Source organism: Triticum dicoccoides, chromosome 1A (assembly GCF_002162155.2).
Source record: "Triticum dicoccoides isolate Atlit2015 ecotype Zavitan chromosome 1A, WEW_v2.0, whole genome shotgun sequence".
In the NCBI taxonomy this organism is placed as follows: Eukaryota; Viridiplantae; Streptophyta; class Magnoliopsida; order Poales; family Poaceae; genus Triticum; species Triticum dicoccoides.
The window spans coordinates 440,459,890-440,472,296 of record NC_041380.1 but is presented as its reverse complement, the minus strand read 5'-3'; positions in this window follow the sequence as shown (position 1 = coordinate 440,472,296).

Sequence of the window (12,407 nt, the reverse complement as noted above, 5' to 3'; positions counted from 1 at the left end):
GCCGCCGGAGCCCCATGTCGCCGCCCCTCGCCGCCCCCGCTGCCTAGCCGTGCCGCCGCATGCCGCCGGAGCCCCGCTGGAACCGCCTCCGCCGCCGATCTGATCTGTTTCAACGCGACCGGTTTTTTCTTTGGTTTTTAGGTAAAAACCGTCAGGTTTTTTAAAACCCTAGATGCGTTTATTTCTTTAGTTTAACGGTTTATGTTATTTAGCGGACGTTCATCCGTTCGTTCGTTTTAACGAACGTTGTTCGCCAATTAGGTTCAGACATCGAATGTTCGTTCGTTAGTCTTTTCTTTTTATTTTATTTTTGGCCAGGGACCTATCCACGATTATTTTTGTCGCAGATTAGCCCCTGATCTTCAAACCCTCGCCGTTTCTTAACCGTTTTCCAAATCCAGTGAAACCAATGCCAAAATCTTCGTCTTGAACCCCTCTTTCTGTTTAATCAACTTGAACAAGGTTTTTGACAAATTAAAATTTGGTTGCAAGCAGATTTGTCTATGAATTTCTTTTGACCGTAGTTTCAGTTCCGTATCTCCGTTTCGATCGTTTCTTTTTGCAAATCGAACCTCTTCAGTTGAACTTTCAGTTTGGATCTTCTTATTTAAAGTTTTACCCTTGCATCTTTGCTTGAGTGCTTATGTATGCTATTTTTTGTTTGCGATAGAATTTCTGGTGTGCGCAGCGTGCTACTACGAGTCACTAGGTTTTGCGGATCATCAGCAAGGCAAGTAACACATTGATCATACCCCTTTATTACCAAGTTTTATGCATTAGTTACAACCCACAAACATTGCATGAGTAGGATCTCTTAACATGTGGGTTTTGGGAAGTAGTTGATGAGGTAAAACCTATTGCCCTTTTATTATCAAACCCCCGGGAGTTACTTCTACGTTATGCTTATATTGCCATGCTATGCTCGTAGACGTGGATTGGGTTTGAGTGTATCCATGACAGATGTGAGATTATTAATTAATGGTTTACTTAAGGTGGCTACTTAAGCACACATCTGGGTGGATTGTTTGCGGGCACCTGGGGATATACCAGTGCTGTCCTTTTTGGTTCGCCACCCAGGCTCAAAGGGATCATAAGATTATTCATGCTAGAAACTCCAGTGTGCAGCCACAAGCTATTATGGGCTCTAGCATAGTGGAGTAAGTTGGATGACCTCTTCCAGTGGTAGGCTAGCAGATGTAGGGGATGTAGGTTGGTACTGTCTAGCCGGGGTTAGAGTTAATGCTTCTGAAAGACTGTGTCTCGGTCATCCGTTTCTCAAACACCATGTAGTGCGAGAAATTCAACGGAGGAGATCGAGTCTTGTGGGGAAAAGTGCGCAAACCTCTGCAGAGTGTACAAACTAATCATGGTTAGCCGTGTCCCCGGTTATGGACATCTTGATTATCTGGTTCTTGGATTATCGTGTGGATCTCATCACCCTAAATTAATTTGTTGGGATGTTAATTACTTGTAATTGGGATTGAGATGGGGTTTTACCATTCTCAATGTTTTTCAACTACCATGATAGTCAAATAAAATATATTCCTTTGTTGTAGGAAAAAATTGGCTTTTCGCAAAAACATTATAACCATAGAGCCTCCACTAGCCATATATGCATGTAGTGATAGCCTTTACTTGTTTCATTGCTCTACTGTGTTATCTTGCCAGCATATTCCATGTGCTGACCCGTTTCGGGCTGCAACATATCATGTTGTAGACTTTTTAGACGAAGAGTAAGGTGCGCTAGGTCGTTGTCGTGAACTCAACTATGACTTTGGAGTTGATGGACTCACTTTATCTTCCAAGCCTTCCGCTGTTATCTTATTTAGATGGCCTTAAGCCATATTTACTGTAATAAGTTCTCTTTGAGACATTCGTTGTAATAAGTGTGTGATTGACACTCTGTTATAAATCCTCCAGGGATGACACTTATGCACAGAGATTCGACCGTCTGAGGTTGGATCGCTACAAGATGGTATCGGAGCACACGTTAAATGTAGGAAACGACCACTAAGATGAGCCATAGGTCACTCTTCTCTACTAATTTCTGACTTCTCTCCATTTTCTACTCTATAGGATGGAGGACACAAGGAACAAGTTTACACAGCCGGATGAAGACACACCTTTTGGACGACACTTGAAGGAAGTCACTAGGTACCTGAACATTGGAATACCAAGCTTCACCGGGACCTACACCGCCACTTAACCAGAAGAGGAGCGTTGTATGATTCGAGTTCAAGTTCCAGGAAGGACATTCACGCCAGTCACTGAGCCAATAGAGTTTTCCTTTGATGCACCAACCTGGATACTAGGAAAGAGCATGGCAGCCCACATCGCCATAGGACACATCGGCGATGTTTATCACAAGGATCTTAAGGACACTATCTACCAGATATGTGGACGCCGAGATGAGCAATGGGAGATGATCAACACCAGGAAGGATAGGTCCATTGCAGCTTACATCCTGGAGTTAAACTAGCACATTCGTCGCCAGGAGAACCAAATGTGCGCAAGCATGATAGATCTGAAGAAGTTGATGACTAGGAACATGGAGCTTGAAGAGGAACTCAAGTCTACACATGACGGATACAAGGAGGAAATCACCGTACTAGTAGAGATGAATGACGACCTGACAAGGGAGCTAGGAGTATTCATGGGAGACCCTATGCCAGGAGGAGATGACGACCACCCCAAGGACTACATAATCATCGACGACACCGACTCCGACCCCGGTGATGATGATTATGAAGACGAAGCTGGAGCTGCTATCATGGAGTTTTCTACCGATCAAAATTTCTAGTAGACCACCATACAAATAGTAGTATTTCCCCCATGTATATATTAGTAGTCCGAGCATTGTAACGATAGTTGGATTGATTGTATGCCCTTGCTTGATATTGTTTTGGTGTGATATGTTTGTGTTTGTCTCATGTGCATATGGGTAGTGTCTTCTAACTAGATCTCATTTCTATTCTAATCTCTCCCCTCTAAACCCCTCAGATGCCTCCGAGACGTGACCCCGTATTTGCCTTCCCACCGGAGCTCACTTAGTTGATCCAACAACAGAATACACTGATGCAGTTGCTAGTTTAGAATCAAGGCAACAACAACAACAATAACAACAACCCACCGCCACCCCCTCCAGTTGACAACTTAGCCCGTTTTTTGAGGTTACAACCGCCGGTGTTTTCCAGTAGCACCGAGCCCATAGTTGCTGATGTCTGGCTACGTAGGATTGGAAGGGAGTTAACCACTGCAGGTTGCACGGATGCTAAGAAGGTGCGTTTTCCGCACACCAATTGGATGGGCCTGCAGCCTCATGGTGGGAGAATTACACAACCACCTTCCCTATAACTAATGTTACTTGGGAGCAATTTTAGCAAGCGTTCCGCACTGCTCATGTCTCAACTGGAGCTATGAGCATGAAGAAGCATGAGTTTCGCAACTTACGCCAGGGCAACTGTACTGTGGGGCAGTACGTGGATGAGTTTAGTAAGTTAGCCCGCTATGCCCCAGATGATGTGGCCACAGATGCCCCGAAGCAAGAGAAGTTTATGGAAGGGTTGAATGATGAGATGAGTATGCAGTTAATGGTGGCGACATTTAACAACTACTAGGAGTTGGTAGATAAGGCTCTTATGATTGAAGGGAAGCAACAACAGATTGAGAGCCGGAAAAGGAAGAATGGACAAGGAAAGTACAATTCAGGAGCTCAGCAGAAGCCACATTTTACCCCGAACTCGGGAGGATATACCCATAACCATGGAGGCCATAACCACAATGGAGGAAGTTCACATAACCACAATGGATCTAGGAATGTGAATGGGAGTGGAGCAAGCAGTCAGAACCGCTCTAACCCAAGCACACCCGCCAAGAAGGACCAAAGTCATGTTACTTGTTTTAAGTGCGGGAAGACTAGACACTATGCCAATGAGTGTCCTAAACTCAAGAATGGAAATGGCAATGGAAGCTCTGGGAAGAAGCCCAACCCTTCCAAGAAGGGCCAAGTGAACCACGTGAACGTGGAGGAGGTTGAAGAGCAGCCAGACGCAGTTATCGGTAAGTTTTTGGTTAAGTCCTTTACCGCTCTCGTTCTTTTCGATACTGCTGCATCGCATTCATACATTTCAAGGGGATTTGTGGACAAGTTAAGTTACCCACCTTAGCCCTTAGGACACCCTTGTTAGTAAGCTCACCAGGAGCAGAGTATATGGCCTGCCGATGGTGCGACCGGGTACCCTTAAACATTGGCAGCCATATTTTCCCCTCAGACCTAATAATTCTGGAGTCACAAGGATTGGATGTGATACTGGGTATGGATTGGCTATCGAAGTATGGAGCAAACATTGACTGTGCTAGTAGGTCAATTCTACTCACCACCTCGGAGGGAAAAAGGATTAAGTATGTATCCAGGCATACCCCAAAGAGGACTCATGTAAATTCCCTCACGGGAGTTGTTCAGGAGGAAGTGCCTCCTACCTCTTGAGCACTACGTTGGTTTTTCCTTGAAGAGGAAAGGGTGATGCAGCAAAGTAGCGTAAGTATTTCCCTCAGTTTTTGAGAACCAAGGTATCAACCCAGTAGGAGGCCACACGCAAGTCCCTCGTACCTACACAAACAAATAGGAACCTCGCAACCAACACGATAAAGGGGTTGTCAATCCCTTCACGTCCACTTACGAGAGTGAGATCTGATAGAGATGATAAGATAATATTTTTGGTATTTTTATGATAAAGATTAAACTAAAGATTGCAAAATAAAAGGTAATAGAAATAGCTTGTTGACGGGAGATTAATATAATGGATAATAGATCCGGGTGGCATAGGTTGCACTAGTGGCTTATCTCAATATAGCATAAGTATTACGGTGGGTGAACAAATTACTGTCGAGCAATTGATAGAAAAGCGAATAATTATGAGAATATCTAGGCATGATCATGTATATAGGCATCACGTCCGTGATAAGTAGACCGACTCCTTCCTGCATCTACTACTATTACTCCACACATCGACCGCTATCCATCATGCATCTAGAGTATTAAGTTCATAAGAACAGAGTAACGCATTAGGTAAGATGACATGATGTAGAGGGATAAACTCAAGCAATATGATGTAAACCTCATCTTTTTATCCTGATGGAAACAATAAAATACATGTCATTTCCCTTTCTGTCACTGGGATCGAGCACTGCAAGATTGAACCAAAAGCTAAGCACTTCTCCCATTGCAAGAAAGATCAATCTAGTAGGCCAAACCAAACTAATAATTCGAAGAGACTTGCAAAGATAACCAATCATACATAAAAGATTTCAGAGAAGAATCAAATACTGTTCATAGATAGACTTGATCATAAACGCACAATTCATCGGATCTCGACAAACACACCGCAAAAAGAGTTACATCGAATAGATCTCCAAGAAGATCAAGGAGAACTTTGTATTGAGATCCAAAGAGAGAGAAGAAGCCATCTAGCTAATAACTATGGACCCGAAGGTCTGAAGTAAACTACTCATACATCATCGGAGGGGCCATGGAGTTGATGCAGAGGCCCTCCGTGATCGATGCCCCCTCCGGCGGAGCTACCGAAAAGGCCCCAAGATGGGATCTCTTGGGTACAGAAGGTTGCGGCGGTGGAAATAGAGTTTCGTGGTGCTCCTGGATGTTTTCAGGGTATAAGAGTATATATAGGAGGAAGAAGTAGGTCGGTTGAGCCACGAGGGGCCCACGAGGGGGAGGGCGCCCCCAGGGGGGTAGGCGCACCCCCCTGCCTCGTGGCCTCCTCGGTTGTTTCTTGACATCCACTCCAAGTCCTCTGGATCATGTTTGTTCCATAAATCACGTTCCCGAAGGTTTCATTCCGTTTGGACTCCGTTTGATATTCATTTTCTGCAAAACACTGAAAAAGGCAAAAAAACAACAATTTGCTCTGGGCCTTGGGTTAATAGGTTAGTCCCAAAAATAATATAAAAGTATATAATAAAGCCCATTAAACATCCAAAACAGAATATATAATAGCATGGAACAATAAAAAATTATAGATACGTTGGAGACGTATCAAGCATCCCCAAGCTTAATTCCTGCTCGTCCTCGAGTAGGTAAATGATAAAAATAGAATTTTTGATGTGGAATGCTTTCTAGCATATTCTGCAATGTAATTTTCTGTATTGTGGCATGAATGTTCAGATCCGAAAGATTCAAGATAAAAGTTTAATGTTGACATAAAAATAATAGTACTCCAAGTATGCTAACCAAGCAATTATGTCTTATCAAAATAACATAGCCAAAGAAAGCTTATCCCTACAAAATCATGTAGTTTGGCCATGCTTCATTTTCGTTACACACAATGCTCTCATCATGCACAACCCCGATGACAAGCCAAGCAATTGTTTCATACTTAGCCTTTTCGAACTCTTTCAACTTTTACGCAATATATGAGCGCGAGCCATGGACATAGCACTATGGGTGGAATAGAATATAATGATTGAGGTTGTGTGAGAAGAGAAAAAGGGAGAAAGTCTCACATTGACGCGGCTAATCAATGGGCTATGGAGATGCCCATCGATTGATGTCAATGCAAGGAGTAGGGATTGCCATGCAATAGATGCACTAGAGCTATAAACATATGAAAGCTCATCAAAGAAACTAAGTGGTGTGCATCCAACTTGCTTGCTCACGAAGACCTAGGGCATTTGAGGAGGCCCATCATTGGAATATACAAGCCAAGTTCTATAATGAAAAATTCCCACTAGTATATGAAAGTGGCAAAATAAGAGACTCTCTATCATGAAGATCATGGTGCTACTTTGAAGCACAAGTGTGGAAAAAGGATAGTAACATTGTCCCTTCTCTCTTTTTCTCTCATTTTTTTATATTTTATTTGGGCCTTTTTTATGGCCTCTTTTTTTTCGTCCAGAGTCTCATCCTGACTTGTGGGGGAATCATAGTCTCCATCATCCTTTCCTCACATGGGACAATGTTCTAATGATGATCATCACACTTTTATTTATTTACAACTCAAGAATTACAACTTGATACTTAGAACAAAATATGACTCTATGTGAATGCCTTCGGTGGTGTACCGGGATTGCGATGAATCAAGAGTGACATGTATGAAAAATTAAGCCTGGTGGCTTTGCCACAAATACGATGTCAACTACATGATCATGCAAGGCAATATGACAATGATGATGCGTGTCATAATAAATGGAATGGTGGAAAGTTGCATGGCAATATATCTCAGAATGGGTATGGAAATGCCATAATAGGTAGGTATGGTGGCTGTTTTGAGGAAGATATAAGGAGTCTTATGTGTGATAGAGCGTATCATATCACGGGGTTTGGATGCACCGGCGAAGTTTGCACCAACTCTCAAGGTGAGAAAGGGCAATGCCCGGTACCGAAGAGGCTAGCAATGATGGAAGGGTGAGAGTGCGTATAATCCATGGACTCAACATTAGTCATAAAGAACTCACATACTTAATGCAAAAATCTACAAGTCATCAAAACCAAGTACTACGGGCATGCTCCTAGGGGGATAGATTGGTAGGAAAAGACCATCGCTCGTCCCCGATCGCCACTCATAAGGAAAGCAATCAAAGAACACCTCATGCTTGAAATTTGTCACACAACGTTTACCGTACATGCATGCTATGGGACTTGCAAACTTAAACACAAGTATTTCTCAATTTCACGATTACTCAACTAGCACACCTCTAATATTACCACCTTTATATCTCGAAACAACTATCAAGCATCCAACTTCTCTTAGTATTTAAAATTTATAACCAAAGAAAATTACCATGCTTTTCTAAAGGACTCTCAAAATAATATAAGTGAAGCATGAGAGATTAATTATTTCTATAAAATAGAACCACGACCGTGCTCTAAAAGATATAAGCGAAGCACTAGAGCAAAATTATCTCGCTCAAAAGATATAAGTGAAGCACATAGAGTATTCTAATAAATTCCAATTCATGTGTGTCTCTCCCAAAAGGTGTGTACAGCAAGTATGATTGTGGTAAACTAAAAATCAAAGACTCAAATCATACAAGACGCTCCAAGCAAAACACATATCATGTGGTGAATAAAAATATAGCTCGAAGTAAAGTTACCGATGGACGAAGACGAAAGAGGGGATGGGCATCCCCAAGCTTAGGCTTTTGGTTGTCCTTGGATTTTACCTTGGGGTGCCTTGGGCATCCCCAAGATTAGGGTCTTGCCTCTCCTTGTTCCATAATCCATCAAATCTTTACCCAAAACTTGAAAACTTCACAACACAAAACTTAAAAGAAAATCTCGTGAGCTCCGTTAGTAAAAGAAAACAAACCACCACTTCAAGGTACTGTAATGAACTCATTCTTTATTTATATTGGTGTTAAATCTACTGTATTCCAACTTTTCTATGGTTCATAAACTCTATTACTAACCATAGATTCATCAAAATAAGCAAACAACACAAGAAAAACAGAATCTGTCAAAAACAGAATAGTCTGTAGTAATCTGTAGGTTTCTAATACTTCTGTAACCCCAAAAATTCTAAAATAAATTTCTGGACGTGAGAAATTTGTATATTAATCATCTGCAAAAAGAATCAACCTAATCACATGCTCCAGTAAAAAATGGCAGGAAATCTCGTGAGTGCTAAAGTTTCTATTTTTTACAGCAAGATTGCAAAGACTTTCCCCGAGTCTTCCCAAAGGTTCTACTTGGCACAAACACTAATTAAAAGCATAAAACCACATCTAAAAATAGGCTAGATGAATTATTTATTATTAAACAGAACCAAAAATCAAGGAACAAAAATAAAATCGGGTTGCCTCCTAGTAAGCGCTATCGTTTAACGCCCCTAGCTAGGCATAAAAGCAAGGATAGATCTAGGTATTGCCATCTTTGGTATTGGGAAAGAAAAGAGAAATTTTCTTTTCTATAGCATTTATCTTTCTATTTTGAGAGAGCACGTGGCCATTAATAGTGGAATAAATATTAAGCATGTTACGGAAATTTGCATCTAAACTAGCCCTCATTTCGTTGATAATTTCATTTTGGTAAAAGCACAAAAGAGAGGTGGATTCCACCTTCTCACTCATGGGGTGCCCAAATATAGTTTTCATCTTTTCATAAGTATCTATGGGATCCCCCTCAAGAAAACCTTCCTCAAAAATAGAATCTAGAACTTGTTTGAACGAAGAGGGTAAACCAATATAAAAGCTTTTCAGGTATATCTCAATTTGATATTGGGGCACATAGCTAGCTCGAATCCTTAATAGCCTATCCCAAGCATCTTTCAAAGATTCATCAAGTACATAACAAAAAACTCCGAGATCATCTTCAACGAAATTATTCAAACTATCATTGATAACCCCGGTAGGTCTTTCCATAGCATCATTATTTATGAGCTTAGAGAGGACAGAGGGACTATCCAGAGTAAAACCCGGGAGAGGACCCTTAGCCCTTTTTGAATCGGCCATGGCACAAGAAAAATAAATAGGAAAAAGGCAAATAAAATGGCAAGGGTGAAGTGGGGGAGAGGAAAACGAGAGGCAAATGGCAAATAATGTAATGTGAGGGATAAGAGTTTGTGATGGGTACTTAGTATGTCTTGACTTGTGCGTAGACTCCCCGGCAACGGCGCCAGAAATCCTTCTTGCTACCTCTTGAGCACTGCGTTGGTTTTCCCTTGAAGAGGAAACGGTGATGCAACAAAGTAGCGTAAGTATTTCCCTCAGTTTTTGAGAACCAGGGTATCAATCCAGTAGGAGGCCACACGCAAGTCCCTCGTACCTACACAAACAAATAAGAACCTCGCAACCAACGTGATAAAGGGGTTGTCAATCCCTTCACGGTCACTTACGAGAGTGAGATCTGATAGAGATGATAAGATAATATTTTTGGTATTTTTATGATAAAGATTAATAGTAAAGATTGCAAAATAAAAGGTAATAGAAATAGCTTGTTGACGGGAGATTAATATAATGGAGAATAGACCCGGGGGCCATAGGTTTCACTAGTGGCTTCTCTCAATATAGCATAACTATTACGGTGGGTGAACAAATTACTATTGAGCAATTGATAGAAAAGTGAATAATTATGAGAATATCTAGTCATGATCATGTATATAGGCATCACGTCCGTGATAAGTAGACCGACTCCTGCCTGCATCTACTACTATTACTCCACACATCGACCGCTATCCGGCATGCATCTAGAGTATTAAGTTCATAAGAACAAATTAATGCATTAGGTAAGATGACATGATGTAGAGGGATAAACTCAAGCAATATGATATAAACCCCATCTTTTTATCCTCTATTGCAACAATACAATACGTGTCGTTTCCCTTTCTATCACTGGGATCGAGCACCGCAAGATTGAACCCAAAGCTAAGCACTTCTGCCATTGCAAGAAAGATCAATCTAGTAGGCCAAACCAAACTGATAATTCAAAGAGACTTGCAAAGATAACCAATCATACATAAAAGATTTCAGAGAAGAATCAAATATTGTTCATAGATAGACTTGATCATAAACCCACAATTCATCGGATCTCGACAAACACACCGCAAAAAGAGTTACATCAAATAGATCTCCAAAAAGATCGAGGAGAACTTTGTATTGAGACCCAAAGAGAGAGAAGAAGCCATCTAGCTAATAACTATGGACCCGAAGGTCTGAAGTAAACTACTCATACATCATCGGAGGGGCCATGGAGTTGATGTAGAGGCCCTCTTTGATCGATGCCCCCTCCGACGGAGCTCCGGAAAAGGCCCCAAGATGGGATCTCTTGGGTACAGAAGGTTGCAGCGGTGGAAATAGGGTTTCGTGGTGCCCCTGGATGTTTTCAGGGTATAAGAGTATATATAGAAGGAAGAAGTAGGTCGGCTGAGCCACGAGGGGCCCACGAGGGGGGAGGGCGCGCCCCCTGCCTCGTGGCCTCCTCGGCTGTTTCTTGACATTCACTCCAAGTCCTCTGGATCATATTTGTTCCAAAAATCACGTTCCCGAAGGTTTCATTCCGTTTGGACTCCGTTTGATATTCCTTTTCTGTGAAACACTGAAATAGGCAAAAAACAACAATTTGCACTGGGCTTTGGGTTAATAGGTTAGTCCAAAAAATAACATAAAAGTGTATAATAAAGCCCATTAAACATCCAAAACAGAATATATAATAGCATGGAACAGTAAAAAATTATAGATACGTTGGAGACGTATCAGTGCCTATAGTGAAGGATTACCCAGATGTATTTCTAGAGGAACTACTAGGCATGCCGCCAGATCGAGACATTGAGTTTTTGATAGAGCTGTTGCTAGGCACCAGACCAATATGGAGAGACCATACCGGATGCCCGCGAATGATCTGGAGGAGATTAAGAAACATATTAAGGAGTTATTGGAGAAAGGTTACATTTGATGAAGCTCATCACCATGGGGAGCCCCAATGCTTTTGGTTGAGAAGAAGGATAAATATCTGAAAATGGTGGTTGATTATCGTGCATTGAATGGAGTGACAATCAAGAACAAGTACCCACTATCAATGATCAATGATTTGTTTGACCAACTGCAAGGAGCTAAAATATTTTCTAAGATCGATCTTCGATCAGGATACCACTAGCTAAAGATCCGAGAACATGATATACCTAAGACAGCCTTCACCTCAAGGTACGGGCTATATGAGTACATGGTTATGTCATTTGGACTGACGAACGCCCCTGCCTATTTCATGAGTATGATGAATAAGGTGTTCATGGAGTTCTTGGATAAATTTGTCATGGTGTTCATTGATGACATTTTGGTGTACTCGAAGAATGAAGAGGAACACAAGGAGCATTTGCGATTGGTTCTCAAGAAGCTCAGGGAACATCAGTTATACGCCAAATTCAGCAAATGTGAGTTTTGGTTGAAGGAAGTTGGATTCCTTGGACATGTTATATCAGGAGAAGGTATAGCAGTAGACCCTACTAAGGTTCAGTCAGTCATTGAGTGGTTGGCACCCACCTCACTTGGAGAGATCCGCAGTTTTCTTGGACTCGCGGGATATTATCGGAGATTCATTGAGAATATCTCTAAGATAGCGAAGCCCATGAAGGGGTTGTTGAAGAAAGACACCAAGTTCAAGTGGACAGATGAATGTGAGGCAAGTTTCCAAGAGTTGAAGAAATGTTTGGTTACAGCCCCAGTGCTGATTCTGCCGGATATACGCAAGGATTTCCAAGTGTATTGTGACGCATCTCGCTTAGGACTTGGAGGCGTGCTTATGCAAGACAGGAGAATTGTTTCGTATGCCTCACGACAGCTTCGACCACATGAGTTGAATTATGCCACGCATGATTTGGAGTTAGCAGCCGTAGTGCATGCACTCAAGACCTGGAGACATTTTCTTATCGGAAATCATTGTGATGTGTACACGGATCATA